Genomic DNA, 24,389 nt, shown 5'->3' with positions numbered 1-24,389 from the left:
ATGTAAATGTTAATCATTCACAGCAGAAGTTCTTTATAAATTTGACAGGACTCTTCCTGGCTGAGCCGCTACGCAGCAATAACTCTCTCTGTCTGTTTCTCCCAGGGGTTTCTGCAGACTCAAGAGAGTTATGCCCAAAATCCACCATTCTTCCTGCTCCACACCATCTGCCTGCATGCCTTGGTGGACACAAAGGTACTAGAAGCTATCAACCCACTTTATTGAGGACCTGGTGATATTAAGGGGGGGGGGGTGTAGCTTCTTCCCAAAGTCCACTATCAAGTCCTTAATTTTGCTGACATTCAGGAGTATGTTGTTGTCCTTACATCAGCAAGTCAGGTTTTCCACTTCTCTCAGGTCGGTCTTTTCATTGTTATCTGTGATCAGGCCCACCACAGCTGTGTTTTCAGCATGTTAATGATTTTGTTGGAGCCTGAAGTGGCTGCACAGTCATGTGTGTACAGGGAGTACAGCAGGGGAGTGTCCACCCACTCTCACCACCTGGAGGAGTAATCTGTTATAGTTCTTAGACCTTGCCTTTCTGAGATTGCCTTCCTGGAATTGTAGTCCCACTTTCTTCGTGTGGTCCATTTTTCTGTCTTTTACTCTTCTCACATTGTAGGCTGGTGCTTCATAATTGTCCATGTTTCCAGATTGCAGTCATAATTTGTAAGATGCAGCGCGTTTGTTTATGGCATCCCGGATGGTTCTGATAATCCATGATTTCTGACTGTGAAATAATTTAACTGTGGTTTTGGGTACAGTTGCTTCTATTGTTTACAGATTAAATCCACCATAGACTCAGTGAATTCATTAATGTCATTGGTGACGCTGATGGTGGTGTCCTGGAACATGCTCCAGAGTACGTCATATTGTGCAGACTCTAAGCCAGCCTCTGATTGGCTTCACCATTTTGCATCACTGGGGGCATGCGCCGCAGTTTGTTTAGAATCAAAATTGGCTTTAATGGCCAGGTAAGTGTGTTCCAAGGAGCAACCTCCAGGACTGAAGCCAACACGTAAGTGTCAAAAACTGCAGTTCTTTGAACCACCACTTGAGCCTGGCTCCAGAAGCCAGTCAATCCCCACAGACCCCGATGTTGAAAAGCCCAACTTTACAGCACAAATAAACATGTTTACAGCCTGGTGCAAACACCTCTTTTGGTCTCTATATCTAATTTCAACAATCATGACAACTGTACAGGGGGAGAATTTTTTCAGTCAGTCAATACGTTGATGGAAGTCGGACATTACCTCTTTAAAGGTATTCTATGCACAAATTGTCAGTTACTGTTTGTAAACAATATCACCAGGGACAGTAAAAGCTAACTTCCAAATTTAGGGGGAATTCCGAATCGCATACCTGTTCTTTTTACTGTAGATAAGCATTAAGCAAAAACAGCAAGCCAGCCCTAACTATAAACTTTATCAAAAAGGAAAGTCTTAAGTCTAGTCTTGAATGCGGAGACAGTGTCTGCCTCCCGGACCGTAACAGGAAGATGATTCCACAGGAGAGGAGCCTGATTGCTGAAGGCTCTAGCTCCTAATCTACTTTTGGAGACTTTAGGGACCACGAGTAACCCTGCGTTCTCAGAGCGCAGTGTTCTGGTGGGATAATATGGCACTATGAGCTCTCTAAGATATGACGGAGCTTGACCATTTAGAGCTTTATAAGTTAACAGTAGGATTTTAAATTCAATTCTGGATTTTACAGGGAGCCAGTGCAGCAAAGCTAAAACAGGAGAAATATGATCTCGTTTCTTAGTTCCTGTTAGTACACGTGCTGCTGCATTCTGAATTAGCTGGAGAGTTTTTAAGGACTTACTAGAGCTACCTGATAATAGAAAGTTACAGTAATCCAGCCTTGAGGTAACAAAAGCGTGGACCAATTTTTCTGCATCTTTTCGGGTCAGGATAGGCCTAATTTTCACAATATTACGCAGATAAAAAAATGCAGTCCGTGAGGTTTGTTTTAAATGAGAATTAAAAGACAAATCTTGATCAAATATTACTCCGAGGTTTCTTACGGTAGTGCTAGAGGCCAGAGCAATGCCATCTAGAGAAACTATGTCATCAGATAAAGAGTCTCTGAGTTGTTTGGGGCCAAGAACAATAACTTCAGTTTTGTCTGAATTTAACATCAGGAAATTGCTGCTCATCCAAGTTTTTATGTCTTTAAGGCAGTTGTGGAGTTTAGTTAATTGATTACTTTCTTCTGGCTTCATCGATAAATACAACTGAGTATCATCTGCATAACAATGGAAATTTATAGAGTGATTTCTAATGATGTTACCTAAAGGAAGCATATATAGAGTAAATAGGATTGGTCCGAGCACAGAACCTTGCGGAACTCCAAAACAAACTTTGGTACGTAAGGATGATTCATTATGAACGTCAACAAACTGAAAACGATCAGATAAATAAGATTTAAACCAGCTCAGTGCAGAACCTTTTAGGCCAATTAAGTGATCCAGTCTCTGCAGTAGAATTTGATGGTCAATTGTGTCAAACGCCGCACTGAGATCTAATAAAACAAGTACAGAGACGAGTCCTTTGTCTGAAGCAATCAGAGGGTCATTTGTAATTTTAACTAGTGCTGTCTCAGTGCTATGATGCACTCTAAATCCTGACTGAAATTCCTCAAATAAATTATTATCATGGAGAAAATCACACAGCTGGTCTGCGACTACTTTCTCAAGGATCTTTGACATAAAGGGAAGATTAGATATTGGTCTATAGTTGGCTAACACCTCTGGATCCAGGGTGGGCTTTTTTAGTAGAGGTTTAATTACAGCTACCTTAAAAGACTGTGGTACATAGCCTGTTAATAAGGATATATTGATCATATCTAATATATGAGTATTAACTAAAGGAAAGACCTCCTTAAGTAGCCTAGTTGGGATGGGGTCTAAGAGACACGTTGATGATTTAGATGAAGAAATCACTGCGGTCAATTCTTGAAGAGAAATTGGGGAGAAGCAATCTAAATATATATTAGGTTTTACAGCTGTGTTTGAGGTTAAATAGGTACTATCTGAGGACAGGAGGTCATGAATTTTGCCTCTAATAGTTAGAATTTTGTTGTTAAAAAAGCTCATAAAATCATTACTGCTAAGGGCTAAAGGAATACAAGGCTCAATAGAGCTTTGACTCTGAGTCAGCCTGGCTACAGTGCTGAAAAGAAACCTGGGGTTGTTCTTATTGTCTTCTATTAATGCTGAGTAATAGTTTGCTCTGGCATTGTGGAGGCCCCTCTTATAAGTTTTGAGACTGTCTGTCCAGATTAAACGAGATTCTTCCAGTTTGGTTAATCGCCAATTCCTTTCAGATTTTCGCGATATTTGTTTTAACTTACGGGTTTGAGAGTTATACCAAGGAGCGAACTTTCTTTGCTTTTTTAACTTCTTTTTAAGAGGAGCTACAGAGTCAAGTGTTGTTCGCAGTGAGCCTACGGCGCTATCGACAAAATGATCAAAGTCGGTACAGGAAACCTCTGTTACTGAGGGACTTGGTATTGAATTTAACGACGGAGGAATCATTTCCTTAAATTTTGCGACAGCACTATCTGATAAACAAGTAGTATAGTAACTGTTGCTGAGTGGCGTGTAATCGAGTAAAAAGAAATCAAAAGTAATCAGATAATGATCCGATAGCGAGGGATTCTGTGGAAAGACTTTTAGGTTATCAATTTCAATTCCATACATCAGAACTAGATCGAGGGTATGGTTAAAACAATGAGTGGGTTCATGTACACCCTGACTGAAGCCAATGGAGTCTAATAATGAGATAGAGAGAGAGAGATGTTAAAATCGCCTACAACAATAACTTTATCTGATTTAAGAACTAAACTGGATAAAAACTCTGAGAATTCAGATACAAATTCAGAATACGGGCCAGGAGCACGGTACACTATAACAAATAAAAGTGGCTATGAGGTTTTCCAGGTCGGATGTAAAAGACTAAGAACGAGGCTTTCAAATGAATTATAATCTAGTTTAGGTTTAGGGCTGATTAACAGACTAGAGTTAAAAATGGCTGCAACTCCCCCTCCTCGGCCGCTGCCTCGAGGAATGTGGGTATTATTATGACTGGGAGGAGTGGATTCATTTAGACTAACATATTCATCTGGACACAGCCAGGTTTCAGTGAGACTGAGTAAATCAATATGATTATCTGATATTAATTCATTTACTAACACTGCTTTAGACGATAGAGACCTGATATTTAACAGTCCGCATTTAATTCTCCTGTTTCGTCTTTCTGTCACAGAAGAGGTTTTAATTTTTATGAGGTTGTTATGCACAACTCCTCTTTGTTTAATTTTAGATTTAAATAATTTAGGTGGTCAGGAGACAGACACCGTTTGTATAAAACTATGAAAACTATGGCTGGGAAACTGAACTAGAAGCTCAGAGAGGCGTATAGGACTGCGTCTCCGAGTCCTGGTCTCAACTCTGGGTTGTCAGTGATTTAAATTACTAATAAAGTTTGCCAGGTTCCTAGAAATGAGAGCAGCTCCATCCAAAGTGGGATGAATGCCGTCTCTCCTAATAAGACCAGGTTTTCCCCAGAAAGTTTGCCAATTATTAACGAAACCCACATCGTTTGCTGGACACCACCTGGACAGCCAGCGATTAAATGATGACATGCGGCTAAACATGTCATCACTGGTCAGATTTGGGAGGGGTCCAGAGAAAACTACGGAGTCCGACAACGTTTTTGCATATTCACACACCGAGGCAATATTAATTTTAGTGACCTCCAATTGGCGTAACCGGGTGTCATTGCCGCCGTTGTGAATAACAATCTGACTGAATCTACGTTTAGCTTTAGCCAGCAGTTTTAAATTAGATTCAATGTTGCCCGCTCTGGCCCCAGGGATACATTGGACTATGGCTGCTGGTGTTGCTAACTTCACGTTCCTCAGAATAGAGCAGCCAATAACCAGAGTTTTATCCTCAGCGGGTGTGTCGCTGAGTGGGGAAAAGCGGTTGGAAACGTGAACAGGCTGGTGGTGAGCCGTGGGCTTCGGCTTGGAGCTGTGCTTCTGGCGAACTGTAACCCAACCTCCCGGCTGAACGGGAGTTACCGGAGGACAGCTAGCAGAGGCTAAGGCTATGCTATGTGGCTCCGCACGGGCTACAGGGGGCTGGCTAACTACCGCAGCTACTGAATGGTTTTCCATGGTGCGGAGCCGCACTTCTAATTCACTAAGCCTCGCCTCCAACGCAGCAAATAAGCCACACTTATTACAATTACCACTATCGCTAAAGGAGGCAGAGGCATAACTGAACATTTGGCACACCGACCAAGAGAGAGCAGAGGGAGAAGCCATCGCTAACTGTAAAGCTAATGTAGCTACCAAGGCTAGTAATGTGCAAACAACAGCTAAGAGATTAGCGAGAAAGTCGTAGAAAGGAGGAGAGCTATAAGTGCTTAAACAGCCAAGGGGAGATTTAAACAATTTGAATTCTGATTTTTAGTAGTTTTCGCAGTTTTTTTAGTACTTCATACTGTTATTTAAGGTTCACTTTTTTTATCTGGACATGCTGCATATCTGTTTTAATTTTTAGGGGAATCTGTGGAATTGTGAGTTAATATTTCACAGAGTTATGACTATGTTAGGCTACTTCTAAAATACTGGTCATGTCATGTTGTAGGGGAAAGTCTCCACATGTGCTGAATGCAGACATTACAACCATCAGCCCCCCAGGAATGATGGCCAGCAAGACATCAGGGAGATTTACAATGTCCTGCAAACAGCAATGATGAAAATAAGGAGATCCCGTTTCTCCTACATGGTCACTCAACCAGACCACTGACCCAAACCACCTTTGATCTCCAAGAGTCAGAGATGCAAAGACCAATTCACATCCCAGTGTGAACTGAAAGTACATATTGGATAAACATTCCCCCACAACTGGCCATCTTAACACAGTTACACTGAGAAACTGGCACAAACTTTAATCCCATAGTCAACTCTCTACTGAAATGTAGTTTGGATTTTGTGTTAGGACAACTGATATCGTGTATTATGCCCGGATCACACAGAGCTGCTAGAGGCTGCCTTTGTAATTGTTTTTTAATGAGAATGAAGCTTTTTGCTTGCTGTTTTTGCATTGCGACGCGCCTCACAATTCTGCACTCGTTTTTGCCAGAGCGCTCTGAACTCCTCAAATTGACAAAACTTAAACTAAGAGCAGAAAAGTACCCACATCATCTCTGCTCTTTTCCCATTGTCCAATCAGATGATTTGAGCAGCAGACCTTCTGCTGTGGTTATGACAACAAGCTTGCAGTTGGTAAACAATGGAGGAGAAACTGGTGGTAGCGGTTACTGGATACCCAGAGCTATTCGACTTGAAGTGCAGTACTTGAGACGACCATCATTGAGGCGAAGCTCCTGGACCAACTGGTGGTACTCCCCCTGATCCACCCTCTTAAGAGTCTCATGTACCCACACAGATCTCAGTGTCCCTGTGCCAAACAAACTATTTGCTGACAGCCTCTCACCCTCAACCAGAGCTACAGCAAGCACCCTCTGCCTGTCCAATTTAGGAACTAGCAACATATTTCTGTGCAATAAATAAAAATAAATAAATAAATACATACATGGTGGATTGCAAACACAGCCAAACATTTGCCTATTAAAGATCATCACCTGCTCTTCCGCTCATGTCTTTACATGTGGCCACCAAAAAAATAACACAACGCATCAGTGAACACAAGAGTGCTATCCGCAGGAATGATCGTGAAAATAAATCAAAACCTATATGACTAGACCATGTGGGAATTTAATTTGAAAGGACAGACACAGAAGGAGGCCATGCTCAGCAGTCAGACAGGAGTCACATTACAAACCAATCACAGCCGGCAGATGTCCTGCCTTTCTTCCATAAATATTCAGTCTGTGATAAATACAATAAAACAATAGGCCTACACACTTATATATAGCATCTGGAAGAAGGTCAGCTCTGATTGCAGGTATGGTGCTTGTTAAAGGAATACTCCAACGATTTGGGAGTTATGCCCTTTCTCTATCATTTTCATATTGAGACAACATGATCGATATCTTTTTTGTGTCTGTACGTCCAGTGGCTGGGTCTCAGCGGTTAGCATTGCGGCTTAGCTTAGTGAATACAATTGAAGTCTATAGGGGGTCAGTAGCCTACGGTAAAAGTGAACAAATAAACGTTACAGAAACCCTGAAGCTGGTATTTCTACACGTGCATTTAAAATAAATATGTTTAAACATTAATTTGAAAAACGAGAGTCCTTTTTAGTCATTTTAGAAGAAGTTTGATACGTGGAACTATAGTAGCCTATATAGACAGATATATAGATATATATAAAATCACCCTCTTAGGTGGTATTATGTTTTGGGGTCACTGCCCCAAGCGCTCCTACTACAATGGGGACCACATCAACTTTGACCTCCACATCTGTTCCAGCTGTTCTTTCAAGCCTTGATACCTCTCCACCTTTTCGTGTTCCTTCTCTCTGATGTCGCTGTTGGCTGGTATTGCCACATCTACCATCACTGCCCTCTTCTGGTGTTTGTCAACCACCACTATGTCCGGTTGGTTAGCCAGCAGCTGTTTGTCAGTCTGGAAGCTGAAGTCCCACAGGATCTTAGCTCTGTTATTCTCAACCACCCTCAGTGGTGTGTCTCATCGGGATTTGGGTACTTCGAGTCCATACTGGGTACAAATGTTCCTGTGTGATTCTGCACTATCCCAGCCACTTGGTTGTGCCTTTCCATGTAGGCTGATCCTGCTTGCATCTTACACCCTGCCACTATGTGCTGGACCATCTAAGGGGCATCTTTGCACAGCCTGCACCTTGGGTCTGATCTGCTGTGGTAGACCCTGGCCTCTATGGCCCTTGTGTTTAGTCTGTCAGTCCAGCATTCTCCAGCCACTGGTAGGTCTTCTTGATATCAGCCACTTCATCTATCTGACAATGGTATGCACCATGTAGGGGCTTGTCCCTCCATGTTCTTTGCTCCTCCACCTCTTTGCTCTCATCAGGTTTCTGTTGTCTGAGGCAATCACTTAGCAGCTCATCCTTTGGGGCCATCTCCTTGATGTACTCCTGGATTTTGGATGTTTCATCCTGGATAGTGGCTCTGATGCTCCCTTGTCCTCGCCCCCCCCTCTTTCTGCTTAGTGTATAGCCTCAGGGTGCTGGACTTGGGGTGGAGCCCTCCATGCATGGTGAGGAGCTTTCTTGTCTTGATATCTGTGGCTTCTATCTCCTCCTTTGGCCAGCTTATGATCCCAGCTGGGTATCTAATGACTGGCAGTGCATACATGTTGATGGCTTGGACTTTGTTCTGACCATTTAGCTGACTTCTCAGAACTTGCCTTACACTCTGGAGGTACTTCGGTGTGGTCGACTTGCAGCCTCCTCATGATTTGCATTAGCCTGGGGGATCCCAAGGTACTTGTAGCTGTCCTGGATGTCTCCTATGTTGCCCTCTGGTAGGTCAACTCCTTCAGTTCTGATCATTCTTGGCATACAGCTTGATGTCATCCATGTAGAGGAGGTGGCTAATTGTTACTCCATTTCAGAATTGGTATCCATAGTCAGTCTTCTTGATGATCTGACTGGGGGGATTCAGGCCTATGCAGAACAGCAGTGGTGACAGTGCATCCTCTAGGCCTCTAGGGTCATCTTCCACATTCCCATGGAGTGCTTTAAGAAGGCCGTTAATGTCCTGTTGATCTTGTATAGTTCCAGACATTCCAGTATCTATGTGTGTGGCACTGAGTTGTAGGCTTTCTTGTAGTCAATCCAGGATGTGCACAGGTGGGTCTTCCTGCTCTTGCAGTCTCAAGCGATTGCTCTGTCAACCAGTAGCTGGTGCTTGGCTCCTCTGGCGTTACTGCCAATTCCTTTCTATGCCTCACTCATGTATTGGCCCTTATGCCTCGTTATCTTAGCCGATATGATGCCCAACAGGAGCTCCATGTTGTGCATAGACAGGTTATCTGTCTGTAGTTGGATGGGATGGTTCCCTCCTGGGGGTCTTTCATGATCAGGACTGTCCTGCCCCGTGTCAACCATTCTGGGTGGGTGGGTCCCATCCCTTACCAGCTGTGCCCATCTCTTAGCAGCTGGGCCATCTGTGCTGCTAGGTGTTCATGGAGTGCAGTTAGCTTCTTCAGCCAGTATGTATGGATCATTTCAGGGCCTGGTGCTGTCCAGCTCTTCATCTTTGACACTCCTGTTATCCTTCCTGGATGTCTGCCATTGAGTTGGGGACTAGTTCTTGTTCAGGGAGGTTGCTGTGGCCAGCTCTTAGGTCCACTAGCCATTGGGCATCGGTGTTGTGTGATGCTTCTCTTTCCCATATGCCCTTCCAGTATGTTTCCATCTCAACTCTTGTTGGGTCTGACCTTCTGTTATTTCCCTGCCACTGAGAGAACACCTTGGCTGGTTCAGTGGAGAACATCCTGTTTATTCTCCTGGCTTCTACTTCTTTGGTGTATCTCTTCAGCCAGGTGGCCAGAGCTGTTAGTCTTTGTTTGGCAGTTTCGAGTCTCTCAGGAATGGAGAGCTTGTTGTGTTACCTTGGTACCCCTTTATTCATCATTTCCCCTTTGTTTAGCTCTGCTGGTTGGCTAACTTGCTTCAGTGTTGCCTTTCCCTTGGCCTCCAGCCATCTCATCCATGGAGGGTACTGGTTCTTATGTACTATGTCCATCTTGTATCCAAGCATCTCCAGGATTACTGTTCCTGTTCTGTGAATTAGCTTGTTGGTCTCAGTGATGGTCCTTGTAGGAATGGTATTTAGGGCAGCATTCACATCTTCTGGCAGATCATCTCAAGGTACTTGGCAACTCAGCTTTGGTATTTGTCAGAGGCTCCAGGTTTCCAGTTTGCTCACTACCTTCCTTCTCAGGTCAGCTGGTCTTACATTGAGGCTGTTTGTTTCTACTGGGGCTTGGTACCCAATCTCGGAGTGTAGGGGTGATGATGACATCCCCCCACTGACCTGTCGTCCCTTGCATTGTTGAAGTACACTGAACAAAAATATAAACGCAACACTTCTATATACACAAAAGACCATTTCTCACAAATATTGTTCACAAATCTGTCTAAAATCTGTGTTAGTGAGCACTTCTCCTTTGCCGAGATAATCCATCCCACCTCACAGGTGTGGCATATCAAGATGCTGATTAGACAGCATGATTATTGCACAGGTGTGCCTTAGGCACAATTACAATTTAAATCCAATTGTAAGACACATGATCAAGATATGGTACAAAGTTAAAAAAATATTCACAAGAGCTGGGAACATTATCACAGTTGTCCAATATGGGGCAATCAGTTTTTTGTACCAGGGAGAGCAGATGCAACATTTAAAGTATGGCAATCTAAGGGACTTAAAATGATTCAAGATCTTTATATACAAGACTCAGACACTATGATGTCTTTTGAAGAGCTGAGATCTAATTTTAACCTTAATAACAAACATTTCTTTAAGTATCTTCAGCTTAGAAATTTTGTTAAAGTAAATCAAAATAATCTGCTTACCAGGCCTTTATATTCACTTCTGGAAAAAAGCATGATAAAGGACAAGCTGAGAAAAGGTATCATATCAGAACTTTACAATCTGTTGTCATCTTACTCACCTGGACCTCCATGGACCTCCCTGTTGAAATAAAGGTTAAATGAAAACCTGAAAACTCAGTCTAAATTAAAAGCCTGAAAGGAAAACTTGCAACTTGAAATTTCAAAGGAAGATTGGGAAGCAGCTTGCATTGGCGCTCATATCAAATCTATAAATACATGTCTGAAATTAATACAATATAAATGGTTAATGCGGACTTATTTGGCACCAGTGGACTTAAACTGGTTTGACCCAAATATACCGGATATATGTACAAAATGTACAGAAAACAGAGGGACTTTGTTCCATTGTATCTGGCAATGTACAAAGGTTAACATGTTCTGGGAAGAGGTAAGAGTTGTGATAGAGAAGGTAATTTCAAAACAGATTTTACTGGATCCTAAACTTTTTCTCATGGGCTTATATCCAAAGAAACATAATTACAGTAAATATGAACGAGCGTTTATAGATCTTAGCTTGCTCAATGCAAAAAAATGTATTGCATTATTATGGAAAGGGATTCACAGACCAAGTATTACTCAGTGGACAAGACACATGTTATCAAGTTTCCCATTAGAGAGAATAACTTAAATATTAAAGGCCAAACAGCATGTGTTTGAATTTATATGGGGACCCTTCATAGATTATGTAAAGGATTTAGATTTAACAGATGACGTGAGTGAGTAGGTTCCATGGACGATGCAGTTTTCAAGTTTATAATTTCTTTTCAAATCATTGTTTTGCAATTTTTTTTTTCTAGACATCTGGATTTCACATATGTCACAATGAATATACTCCATTATGAGTACTATTTTGAGACATGTCATTTGGAGATTTTTACTGGCTTGAACAGGAGCATGACTGTTTTTTTTTTGTGTGTGTGTGTGTTTAAGTATGTTTTTTTGTTGTTGTTTTGTGATAATGCAGCAGGCCTTTATGTTTGCAAACATTGTAAGAATGAAAAGAGGCTGTATCTTATAGTGCTGAAAAATGAATAAAAATATTGTGGCAAAAAAAAAAAAAAAAACACGTTGCTTCCTGGATCAGTATTTGTTCTATGCAGTGATGTCGTCTCCTGAGTCTATATTTGCTCACTTATAAAACAGTATACCTTGTGTCTTTTTTACCTATTAGGTTTTGGGGCAATGAACCAGGTTCCAGTTCATCCTACATGTCTGATACACCATCCAACCTGGAGCCTGACCATTTGAAGCCATACCCCTTGCAGAATATCCACAACATTTACAGGTATGTCTATAGACCCTTGGGGCATAGAACTGAAGAAGAGTACTTTTTATAATTTTTTTTATTAAGCCTTTATGTAGGACAGGTAAAATCATGTTGAGACTGGAGGTCTCATTTTCAAGTGCAACCTGTATATTTTATGACATGTAATGAGATACATCTGTGTAAACTCAATTCTGAACACTAAGATTTCATTATATCAAAAAAACTACTAAAAAAGAAATGACAAGTCTTTTGTCAAAAGAACTTTATTTTTATCAAATGTAAAAAACAAAAACAAAACTAACTAAATAATACACAATAAATAGATACATAAATATAAACACAGCAGTACTTTATCTTTAACGCTAATAGTGTCCATTTCTTTCAATTCAGGTGTCCATCTCGTCCTGTGTCGTACTACAGATACGCCAAGAGTTTCCTGATCCGGCTGGTCACTGCGTTGGCCTCCAGCTAACCCTTGGCTGAAGTGAGAGACCTGTAAGGCAACCACTTCCTCCTTTGAGGGTCTCTCATACTGGGATGCCAGGTCTTTTGGGATGGGGATTTTGGGGAAGACGAGCCTCATCAGGTCATCAACAGTCTGTAAAATATTGAATTTAAATATTGATTTCCTTGTGTTTTTAAATTAAGTGCTCCCCTGAATCCAGCTTTCTTGTATATATTTCAAATGTTGACACAACTATTTCATATTTTCTATCTGATGTTATTATGTTGGATATAACAATAAAATGATTAACAAATGACTGCATATATGGTCTGTTTTTACAGCCTTTGCTGAGGGTAAAACTAAACTAAAAGAATACATTCTTGCTCAGATTCCTCTGTAATAAGAGTCACCAGGGTTACATGTTGAATCATGAGGGTCTGCTAGCCCTGTTTGAGATTCTCCTGCTTTCTCCTCCAACTCAACATGAGGCCTCGTACTTGGTTTGAAACCTATGCCCTTTATGTGTATGTATGCATATATATATATATATATATATATATATATATATATAATTTCTTTTTTTTCCTGCTCTAACATCATAACAAAGTCAAAGGCATGTGATAATGTGATGCAGGAATATATAATCTGAAGCTTTTGACTTTTGGTTTCCAGAGCAGCAACAGTAATTTTTACAACAGCAACGTCACTATATAAATATTTTTCCTGACATCACAATACTCAGTGAGGTTTAGTTTTTATCAGTCACTGTAAGTTAGTCCTGCTGTCCTCTGTCCTGCTCCCTCTCTGCTGATGTGATTCACTCTGTGCAGGTAACATTAGCGCTGGTAGATAGAGGAGGGGCTGTTTGTCTCAGCCAGCAGCTAAGTTTAAAAGTATCTGCCCAATTTTAAGATAAGTGTCAAACTAAGTTAGTCTACATACAGACAGCTATCATTTGAGCTTATTAGTAATTTGCTATCAGCCGAACTAGCGTGCTGTCTAAATCAGCGTGCAAGACATAACATTAGTGACGGTGGATGAGAGACTGTGGACAGAGCATATTGAATATTGCTGTCTACATGTTTACATGTTGATGCTTGCTGAACACACACATTGATAAATTATTGGCTTCTTACTCACTAAGGTTTAATTGCACTTACAGGAACAAGTCATTTTTGAGTTATATTCACTTTGTTTCCACCGCAGCCGCTCAGCTGTTCACAGATTACCAAGTCATGTAGACGTGTATGTGTGGATGTATATGTATGTGGAGCAGTTCAGCTTCGGCACAGAGCGCAGATGGGAGGACAATAATGTATTGAACCAAAATGTGTAAAAGTACTGATAAAAGAACATACCGTCAGACCTTATCGATACTCATAATATAGCCCCAGGGCTAATTTAGTACCGGACTTCGGTACCCATCCATAGTCAACATCTAAAATGCTGAACAGTGTTGTCCTCTCCCTGTAAAATCAGCAGACCAAACATACGCATTCAAACACATGTAGAGACAGACACACACACACACAACATCCACAATGTGTAGTAACAATATAGTGAACTGCCTCCATGTAACAGAGCTCCAGGTAAACAAACATGTCCAGAAAACGTATGATAAACGCCAATTCACAATCAAACTCTGAGTACAGCCACACGTTTTGACGAATAAATGCAGGTCTAATTGCTGCCTGTTGGCTTGTTTTTAAACAACAAATTCAAAACTCATAAAGCGTACTTACAGGTTGTGATCCCGAATCTCCAGATTTGTCCAACAAAGGGAACTGCCCCATCTTTCAGCAGTAACTGCAGTGAAAATCCAGCAGCAATCTGTTGGCAGTTTGTGAAGCAGTCCTCAGGAAAATAGAGGGAAGACAATAAAATGTCTGGGTTGTATTGTGGAGGAATTTAATCAAAAATAAATTCCAACCACTTCTTCTTTGTTCCTTGGTCCTTTGGTAGTTCAAACATATGGAGCTTTATCCCTATCTTTATTCAAGAGAGTGTTCTATCAGTTTGAGAGCATTATTTATTGATTTCACGTTCAAAAACCCTGCCCTCGCACTCAAATAGCCTCTATTTCATGTGTAAGTGTGCACAATGAAGAGACAAAAGTCAATTTGACAAACTTGATTTTCAAATTTCCATAAACAATATCTGATGGCCAGTCCGCTTCTCCTGGCAGCCTGCAAGAGACAGAAAAGACGATGAGCACATAACTTTTTTTTGTTGTTGTTAGCATTTCAGCTGTATTTTAGCCAGATTGAAGGCTTTGGGTCCGTCACTCTGCTTAATTTATTGTTGAAACGGTTAAATAACGGGATCCAGCGTTAACTCCATTACGTTAACTGTTAACAGCAGCTCAACGATCAGTCCTTCATCTCGGAAAAACAGTGGTTTCAAAACTGCGCTATTACCTGTAGCCACCGGGTCAGTTTGCTTTGCAGAGGAGGAGACCTCGACTGATAAATTGCCCATAAAATCACATTAACAACATACCGAAGGCATCCTTAAATTTCACTATTTCACCTCCGTGGTCCTCTCTGTTGTCCTCTCCGTTCCTCTCACCCACACTTGAGCACCCGTCCAGGCTGCGGAGGTGACGCCCGGGCGGGACCATAGGCGAGTGGATCCCAAGTCTTGAGCCCAGCTCCGGGCACTTCCACTTTAACCCAAAACGAGTGCTCACGATAACCAGATGAGCAGATAACGTCAGCTAGAGAAAATAAAATGAAAACACCACAGTTGTAGCCTGTTAGCTAGCATGAGCTAAACTAGCTATCAGCTAACGTTAGCTGGTGGGGACCTGTGCTATATAGGCTACACCCAGTCGTGCCTCACCACTCACAAGGAACCTCTTTTAACGGTCACAGAATAAACAACAAAGCTATTTTCTGCCAATTTATTCCAGTTAGCTTACCTGAAACTAGTGATGTTACGTGCTGTGCCGATGCTTCGAAGTGTGCGTTGAGTAATCCAGGAAGTGTTTCCGCGATGCGCATATCGAGGCTTGTATCGTGTCATACGAGTGACGTTATTGATGACGTCCGAAGCCTCACTGTACCACATGACTGGTTCGGGAAGCAGTTCAGATCTTGTGCGAGGTTTGCGCAGAAGTGACACAGAACACGAATATTACCTCTTTTGTCATTATTATATTATATGACACTACACCACAATACAATTTTTAGTCAAATGATTGGTTTATACACACAGGATGCATTCACAAAACAATAACAGTTTACTGTAGATGTAGGCCTATTTGATACAGTCAAAATATACTCACTAGAAAATACACTATATTGATAAAAAGAAAGTTATAATATTATTATTATTATCATTATTATTATTATTAATAATAGTCATTCCCAACAGCTATTACTGACACAAAATACCGTGTATCACAGATTACATGGTTAAGATCATAGCTGCCTGTTTTACACACTTTGGCCAGCAGGTGGTTTCGTGTGCACATGAAGCCTCGAGAAATGAACCCTTTTCTGAGCCAATTTGCTGGAAAGCTTCAATGCCTCATGAGGCTTCATCTCACCATCACTACCTGAAACCAACTGCGATGAGATGCTGTGTCCCGCGAGCTCAGTTCCAAACAAACACAGTGGAGATGAAATTCTGCCTTCTGTGGCGACTTCCGTATGTGGGCAGGTATATTCTACGGCACTGGGCCGACCCAAAGCCGATGTAACAGAGACGTTTGATGAGCTGGGACAAAAGAGTATTAAATTTAAAGATATCATATATATATATATATACGTATATGGCGCATGTGTGTAAATTAACAGTCCCTTTATTCCAAAAGTGGTAAAGAAAGCAAGAGAAGAACACTTAATTTACAGGGCTTTCCCTGGAGGGTGGGAGTGGATGAACCCGGTTAAAGAGTACCCGTCCGGCCGGGACGCTCTAAAACTAAGGCGAGCACGCCCACAACGAGGCAGGGATCATTTCATTGGTCAACAGTAAATCTGGCATTCTATTGGTTGGGGGATTTTGACAGGGTTGTTACACAAAAAAAATCCAAGCACATCTGAGAGCAGAAATTCCACAAGCGCACAGAAACAATTTGAGCACGAGGAGAAAAGCCTAAGTTTATTTATCTTTTCGACCACGACATAGACAGCAAGGGTAGGGTTTCTCTCAACCGGCACTCTTTTTTTTTTTTTTTTAAATTCTCTTTATTGCAAGGTCCACATTGTATGAAATGCTTGTTATTTACAAAGCAACCATCATTATTCGTTTTTTTTTTATAACAGACAGAAAGAAATGGAAAAAAAATTAATAAATAAATAAAAAAATAATAATAAAAAAATAAAATAAAATAATAATAGCCAAACGAGACAAAACAAAAGCACAACAAAAAGAAAAAAAACAAAACAAAACAAAAAACCCCCCCGAAACAATAACAAAAACGGCGGCAATGACATACATGAAAATGAATTTGAGATATCACTGGCGGATTTCTACACGGAATTGGTAAAGTGCTGTAACTAAACAAAGAAAGTGCAAGTTTGAGCTGGACACCAACAGCAACCAAAAGTTAAAAAAGTAATATGTCTGAAAATAGATAAAATTAAAATAACATAAGACAGGACCTACTTACAGCCACTGTTCAGATATTTCAAGACCGGCTCCCATACTTTATCAAAAGCTGCCCCTCTACCTGCATTTTCATATCTAAGTTTCTCCAGGCATAAAGTCTCAGCAAGCTCCCTCATCCACATTTCAAATGAAGGTACAGTATCTGACTTCCAATGCCTTAAGATACAGTGCCCTCCAAAAGTATTGGAACAGTGAGTCCAATTCGTTTACTTTTGTTGTAGACTGAAAACATTTGGGTTTGACATCAAAAGATGAATATGGGACAAGAGATCAACATTTCAGCTTTTATTTCCAGGTATTTACATCTGGATCTGATACACAATTTAGAAGATAGCATTATTTGTAATGGAACACAAAATTTTTAGGTGAGCAAAAGTATTGGAACATATAAAGTTAAAATAGATTAAAGTGAATGATACTTAATATTTAGTTGCTTATCCTTTGCTTTCAATAACTGCATCAAGCCTGTGACCCATTGACATCACCAAACTTTTGCATTCTTCTTTTGTGATGCTTTTCCAGGCTTTCACCGCAGCCTCTTTCAGTTGTTGTTTGTTTTGAGGGGTTACTCCCTTCAGTCTCCTCTTCAGCAGGTAAAATGCATGCTCTATTGGGTTTAAGTCTGGAGACTGACTTGGCCAGTCCAAAACCTTCCACTTCTTGCCCCTGATGAACTCCTTTGTTGTTTTGGCAGTGTGTTTTGGGTCGTTATCTTGCTGCATGATGAAGGATCTCCCAATCAGTTTGGTTGCATCTTTCTTTAAATTAGCAGACAAAATGTTTCTGTAGACTTTTGAGTTCATTTTGCTGCTGCCATCATGTGTTACATCATCAATGAAGATGAAAGGGCCCATCCCAGAAGAAGCCATGCAAGCCCAAGCCATGACATTACCTCCACCGTGTTTCACAGATGAGCTTGTATGTTTGGGATCATGAGCAGATCCTTTCTTTCTCCAACCTTTCGCCTTTCCATCACTTTGGAAAAAGTTAATCCTTGTCTCATCAGTCCATAAAACTTTTTCCCAGAATTTTTGAGGCTCATCTCTGTAACTTTTGGCAAATTCCAGCCTGGCCTTCCTATACTTCTTGCTAATGAGTGGTTTGCATCTTCTGGTGTAGCCTCTGTACTTTTGTTCATGAAGTCTTCTGCGAACAGTAGATTATGACACCTTCACTCCTGCCCTCTGGAGGTTGTTGCTGATGTCACTAACAGTTGTTTTAGGGTCTTTCTTTACAGCTCTCACAATGTTTCTGTCATCAACTGCTGATGTTTTCCTTGGTCTACCTGTTCAACATCTGTTGCTTAGTACACCAGTGGTTTTTTTCTTCTTCAGGACATTCCAAATGGTTGTACTGGCTATGGCCAATGTTTGTGCAATGGCTCTGATTGATTGTCCATCTTCTCTCAGATTCACAATTGCTTCTTTTTCACCCATAGACAGCTCTCTGGTTTTCATGTTGGTTCCACCTCTAAATGCAGTCTGCACAGGCAAAACCTATCGTACCCAATCTGAAACTGAGCTCAGACATTCAGTGCTATTTATTGTTTGAATAATCAATGTAATTGGGAGACACCTGGCCAACAAAACACACCTGTCAGTCACATGTTCCAATACTTTTGCTCTCATGAAAAATGGGTGGGTTCAAACAAAAGGTGCTATCTTCTAAGTTGTGTATCAGATCCAGATGTAAATACCTGGAAATAAAAGCTGAAATGTTGATCTCTTGTCCCATATTCATCTTTTGATGTCAAACCCAAATATTTTCAGTCTACAACAAAAATAAAGGAATTGGCCTCACTGTTCCAATACTTTTGGAGGGCACTGTAAGTCTTTTAGCCAAAATAACACCAATACAAAATAACAATATACAGCCCTTTTTGTACTTTGGGGTACTGAGTGGAGTCACCTACAGATCCCAGCATGGCCACAAGGGGGCATGGTTCACACTGTCTATTAAATGCCTTTGAGTAGAAATCAAATATTGACCAGAATGAGTGAAGACTGGGACATGTCCAAAGTTGATGTGTGAGTGTACCAACCTGATTCTTGCATTAGTTACACATAGCTGATACATTGGGATACATCTTGTTAACTTTCAGTTTTGAGTAGTGCAATCTATGTATTATTTTGAATTGTATGAGTTTATGTCTAACGTTAATTGAGCATCGATGAATATTCAGAAGACAAGTTTCCCAGAATTCTTCAGAAAGGGATATTCCTAATTCAGATTCCCATTCAGACCTTTGTTTTTCTGTGTTAATTACTATCTGACTAAGAAGTGTCTGATACAAAATTGACACTGCCCCTTTTTTACCTGGCATAATTTTAATTATTCTCTCAAGTGCAGGATGATGTGGAATATCTGACATTGTAGTCACATGGGTCTTTATAAAATTTCTCACCTGTAGATATCGAAAAAAATGCGAGGGTGGCAAATTGTGGTTAGACTTCAGTTGTTCAAAAGACATTAGTTGACCCCCCTGATACAAGTCACTCAGGGACCTCACTCCCTTCTCTCTCCATCGAACAAACACCGGGTCCTCAGCAGATGGTTTGAAAGCATGGTTATCACAAATCGGTGTGTCCCTGTACATATTAGGGGACTTCAAGTATGATTTAATCTGATTCCAGATTTTTATTGAATTGTGTATCACCCAGTTCCCTTTGTATAGAGATTTGCTTATTTTGATGGGGCTGTTCAGTAGGGCTAGGAGAGAGGTCCCCTCACATGCTGCCTGTTCCCAAGAAAGCCAGGCAGGGGTGGGTTTAGATGTAGCCTCAGTGCGATTTGAACTTCTCCAAAAAGCCAGAATATTTAAATGTACTGCCCAATAGTAATATTTGAAGTCTGGGAGACCAAAACCACCATCCTGTTTAAATTTATAGAGGTGTTTTTTGTTTATGCGTGCTACTTTGTTTTGCCAAAGAAAGGGAGTTACTATTGAGTCCAATTTCTTGAAGTATGCTTGTGGAATGTAGGATGGTATTGATTGGAAAATATATAGGAAACGTGGAAGAACCACCATTTTAATAGCATTTATTCTCCCTATCAGTGAAAGTGGAAGGGTCTTCCAGAAAACAATGTTCTGCTTCAACTGGTTTATTTTAGAGTTCCAATTTTCCTCAAGTAGCAGACCAGGATTCCTGATGACAGACACCCCTAGATACATAAACTTGTCTTTGGTGATCTTAAAGGGAACAGAATTCAGCGTAGTGCTGTTCTGGTTTAAATATACTGGCATTAACTCGCTTTTATCCCAGTTAATTTGAAAGCCTGAAAGGGAGCCAAAGTGGTTAAATACCTCCATGATCGATGGAATGGAATCTTTTGGGCTAGACACATATAATAATATGTCGTCCGCATAGAGCGACAAATGGTGTTGTTGCCCTTTAATAGAGACAGGTGATATCTTGGGGTGCTGGCGTATTTTTGTAGCTAGCGTTTCTACAACCAGATCGAACAAGCACGGGGAGCTTGGATCACCCTGTCTAGTTCCACGGAGTAGTGGAAATTCAGAGGAGACATCCTGGTTCGTAATTACACTTGCAGTGGGATGAGCATACAAAATCCGAATCCAGTCTATAAATACCTTCCCGAAGCCGAATGCGTTTAAGGTCTCATACATGTACGGTCATTCGAACTGGTCAAAGGCCTTTTGAGCATCGACTGATATTACAACTGTTTCTGTGTTATGCTTACTATAGATAATGTTGAATAAACGTCTTAAATTAAAGTAAATATGCCTATTTGGAATAAAACCTGTTTGATCAGGATGCACAATCGTATGAATATATGTTTTTAAGCAGTTTGCCAGAATTTTGCTAATCAGTTTTGTTTCGTTAGGAATCAATGACACTGGTCTGTAAGATGAAGCTTCCAACTCATCCCTGCCCTTTTTTAAAATTAATGAGATGTTTGCTCTATACAGTGTTTGAGGTAGTCTGCACTTTGCTGCAGCGTGCTTAAACATACGCAGCAGGAGCGGGGCTAATTCCTTGTGGAAACACTAACAAAATTCTATAGTGAACCCATCGGGTCCGGGTGTTTGTGCTAGTAACTTCTGGGGTTTGTCTCCTATCTCGAATTGCATCTGTTTAATTCTATTTAACTGCTTATTGACCTGAGAGGATAAAATTGTGTTATACTCTTCTTTCAGAGAGACTATCACATTCAGGGTGTTAGGATCTGGTGAGGCTCTGTATGAATGTTCTAATTCAGTAATAGACTCATTCAGTTCTGCCGATCTTTTATCTGATTGTTTTTTCCTACTTGCCATATAAGAAATGATGTTACCTCTAAGCACTGCCTTAATAGATTCCCATAATATTGAGTCATCGACGTCTCCTGTGTCATTTGTAGCAATGATTTCGGACAACCTGTCTGACATGTACTTCAAGAAGCCTTTATCTTTTAAAATTGTATTGTCAAATCTCCATGTGTGAGCGCTCTTACGGTAGTTTAATCTGACATCAAGGGACACTGGAGCATGGTCACTTATCACAATATTATGGTAATGCATAGTTACAACGTTGGGAATCAATTTAGAGTCTAACAGCATGAAGTCAATCCTTGACTAGGAATTGTGTACTGGGGAGAAAAAAGAATAGGTTCTAGTGGTGGGGTTATGTAACCTCCAAATATCAACAAGATTTAGGCTGTACATTATGCTTTTTAGCACCTCACTGGATTTACTATTCACTGATGCCTTCCGTGACTGTTTGTGTAAGGAAGCGTCAATTACACAGTTGAAGTCGACCCCCATTATGATGTTTGTGTCGCCCACATCTGGAATTCTATTCAGAACTGTTTGAAAAAATGATGGGTCATCGAAGTTTGGACCGTAGATATTTATCAATGTTGCTGGGATACAATTAAGTGTTCCTGAAACAATTATAAATCTACCATTGGGATCCCCAATTGTGCATCTGTGATCAAAGGATACATTTTTCATAATAATAATAGCTACACCGCTAGCTCTAGCTCCAAAATTTGACTGGAATATTTGAGATCCCCATCCCTTGCGTAATTTTTGTTTGGCTGTATTCTTAATGTGTGTCTCCTGTAAATAAATGACATCGGCCTTTAAACCTTTCAAATGTGCTAGTATTTTCCCTCTCTTGACTGGATGGTTCAGGCCTCTTACATTCCAGCTCACAATTCTTGCAACGTCACCATTATTTGAAAACATAACAAGCACCCATATCCATGTGATAAGCATACATTACACCTAAATATACTGTAGAAATTCCGCCATTATTGTACAAAAACATATGAGATGCCGCTTCAAAACATGAACAAAAATTAAACCTAACCATAAAAAACAAACAAATATAAATGTCCTCCGGGGCCCTCTGCTTCTCCTTCCCTCCCCTCTGAGAACCGGCACTCAATTGATGTTTGTTTGCTCTCACACGTGTATAATGCCTTTTATTTCTCTTCCCCTTATGTGCACGCTCAACCCAAATTTTGAGGAGGCACATATCCACCTTTTTTTTCACGGAAACACGGAGGCAAAACAGAACGCAGCCAGCTTCCGTGTTTTTTGTGCGACACTTCCGGTCCAGCACTCTTGACCACTGTGTAAATGGGAATCGCCTTATTGTTTACCTTGCTGAGTCTAGCTATATATTTTTCACGTCACTATATCACCGTTTAGACTAATCTGATGTCTGTAAAGTCTATAAACACAATGATTTAACAAACGTTACTATTTCTGTGTGCACGTTTTGTTTGTAATTAATAACATGGTTATCGTAGATTAGCTGGGCTAACCGTTAGCTGTTAGCCGTTAGCTGTTAGCGGTGTCTGGAACTCAATAACTCAATAAACGGTCCGTGAAAAAATATTTTTTCCAGCAGATGTCTTAGTTACAACATGATTGAGCTAACTGGAGTAGTTTCATGTCGTATCCAACAACGGGAGGCTTTTAACGGATGACGTCCTTAGGTTAGCTTTGCTGCTAGTGTTAGCTGTCCCTGTCAGCTGCAGTCACTGATGCTTTCTAGACATCGTGATTTCCCAAAACTGAATAAATACCACGCACAGCAACACAAAACTGCTTTGCTAGCTCAATCATGTTGTAACAGCTGGATGGTTGATGCGTACATGCTGATTCGGGTGCTATCAGAGCCAATCCATGCATCACTATGGCTTAATAATCAGCTCAGTCAATAAAAACAACCCGTCCTGTGTTATGAGTGTATGTCACTGACAGAAAGAAAGAAAGAAAGAAAGAAAAGGGAAAAAAAAGATAGAAAAGCAGTGTACACCTCACATATTTATTTCTCACAGTTGCGCACACGTTTGGCTGGCATGCAGAAGCACCGTCTGTGTGTCTGTGTGTCGAGGGTGCAAGCCGCAGCTTCAGCTGCTCAGGTAGAGAGGCTGTGTAGCCCGGTGTGTTTTTTTGCTGATTCGGTTCTGCAGGTTCTCTGCTGGTATACTGGAGACGGGGATCAAGCAGTTTGTCTCACTCGGGATAAATTGTGCTTTTTTGGTTCATAGTTTTTGATTGACGTGCGATTTATTTGCGTTTAGAGGGAATAAATTTCCGTTATAACGGAAACGTGGGCACAGTTATCTATATAAAATACACAGACTAACTAACTAACTAACTGATTGCCTAACATAAACAACTGAAAATTGAAAAAAATTAGCTTGCACCATTAGCTCCGGTAAGGGAAAGCATGAGGTAAAGCGGCTGACCGGAAGTCACGCACAAAAAAACGGAAGGTGATCACTATTTACTTCCATGTTTGAAAATAAGGTGGATAGATTAGAAATAAATACTGCCCTCAGATTACTTGCTTACTACATGATTATGAGTATTCCACTTTGGTGTTCAATATAGCCACAGTTCGTTTAGGTTTTGGATTGTTTACATAACTGCAGAGCTACGCAGCTAGGAGTAGGAGGATAAGGATTCAGAACAGTTTTTTGTTTGATAAAAACAGGGCGCAACGGGAGATGGGCTTTTTCTTTTTGTTATGGGTTTTAGTTGCGGTGGGTAATGAAACAAGCGTAGACTGGGTTGGAGTGCTACTTAGATCACAATACACAAAAAATGAGGATGCCGCATCGGGTTTACAGATAATGAATGTTTTGTCATCATGACTGCATATACTGACACAGGAGGGGAAGGCATAGGAAAGGAAGGAAGTCTAACATTTTGCTCATGGAACGTGAATGGAATTAATGAGCCAGTAAAACATGGAAAGGTACTATCTCACTTGAGGCAGATGCAGGCAGATGTGATTTTCTTACAAGAGACACATTAGAAGAATAAATAATAAAATTAGAGCCAGATGGATAAATCAAATATTTCACTCACAGGTTTTCAGCGAAGGCGAGGGGAGTAGCTATGATAATTAGCAAAAATGTCCCTTTTTTACACAAATCTACTGTGGCTGACAAGGAAGGGAGATTTACAGTGCCCTCCAAAAGTATTGGAACAGTGAGGCCAATTCCTTTATTTTTGTTGT

The 24,389-nt window shown here is 40.7% G+C and overlaps 1 protein-coding gene and 1 pseudogene across 7 annotated transcripts in view; both read right to left on the bottom strand.

The window, feature by feature from the left end:
* Positions 1-24,389, bottom strand: part of cacna1ba (calcium channel, voltage-dependent, N type, alpha 1B subunit, a) — a 775,969-nt gene that overhangs the window by 605,253 nt on the left and 146,327 nt on the right. The gene's annotated exons all lie outside the window — the stretch shown is intronic.
* LOC144464334 (uncharacterized) lies at positions 8,834-10,014 on the bottom strand (annotated as a pseudogene).

This window comes from Epinephelus lanceolatus, chromosome 9, assembly GCF_041903045.1.
Source record: "Epinephelus lanceolatus isolate andai-2023 chromosome 9, ASM4190304v1, whole genome shotgun sequence".
NCBI lineage: Eukaryota > Metazoa > Chordata > Actinopteri > Perciformes > Serranidae > Epinephelus > Epinephelus lanceolatus.
This window is presented reverse-complemented; position numbering and strand designations above follow the sequence as displayed.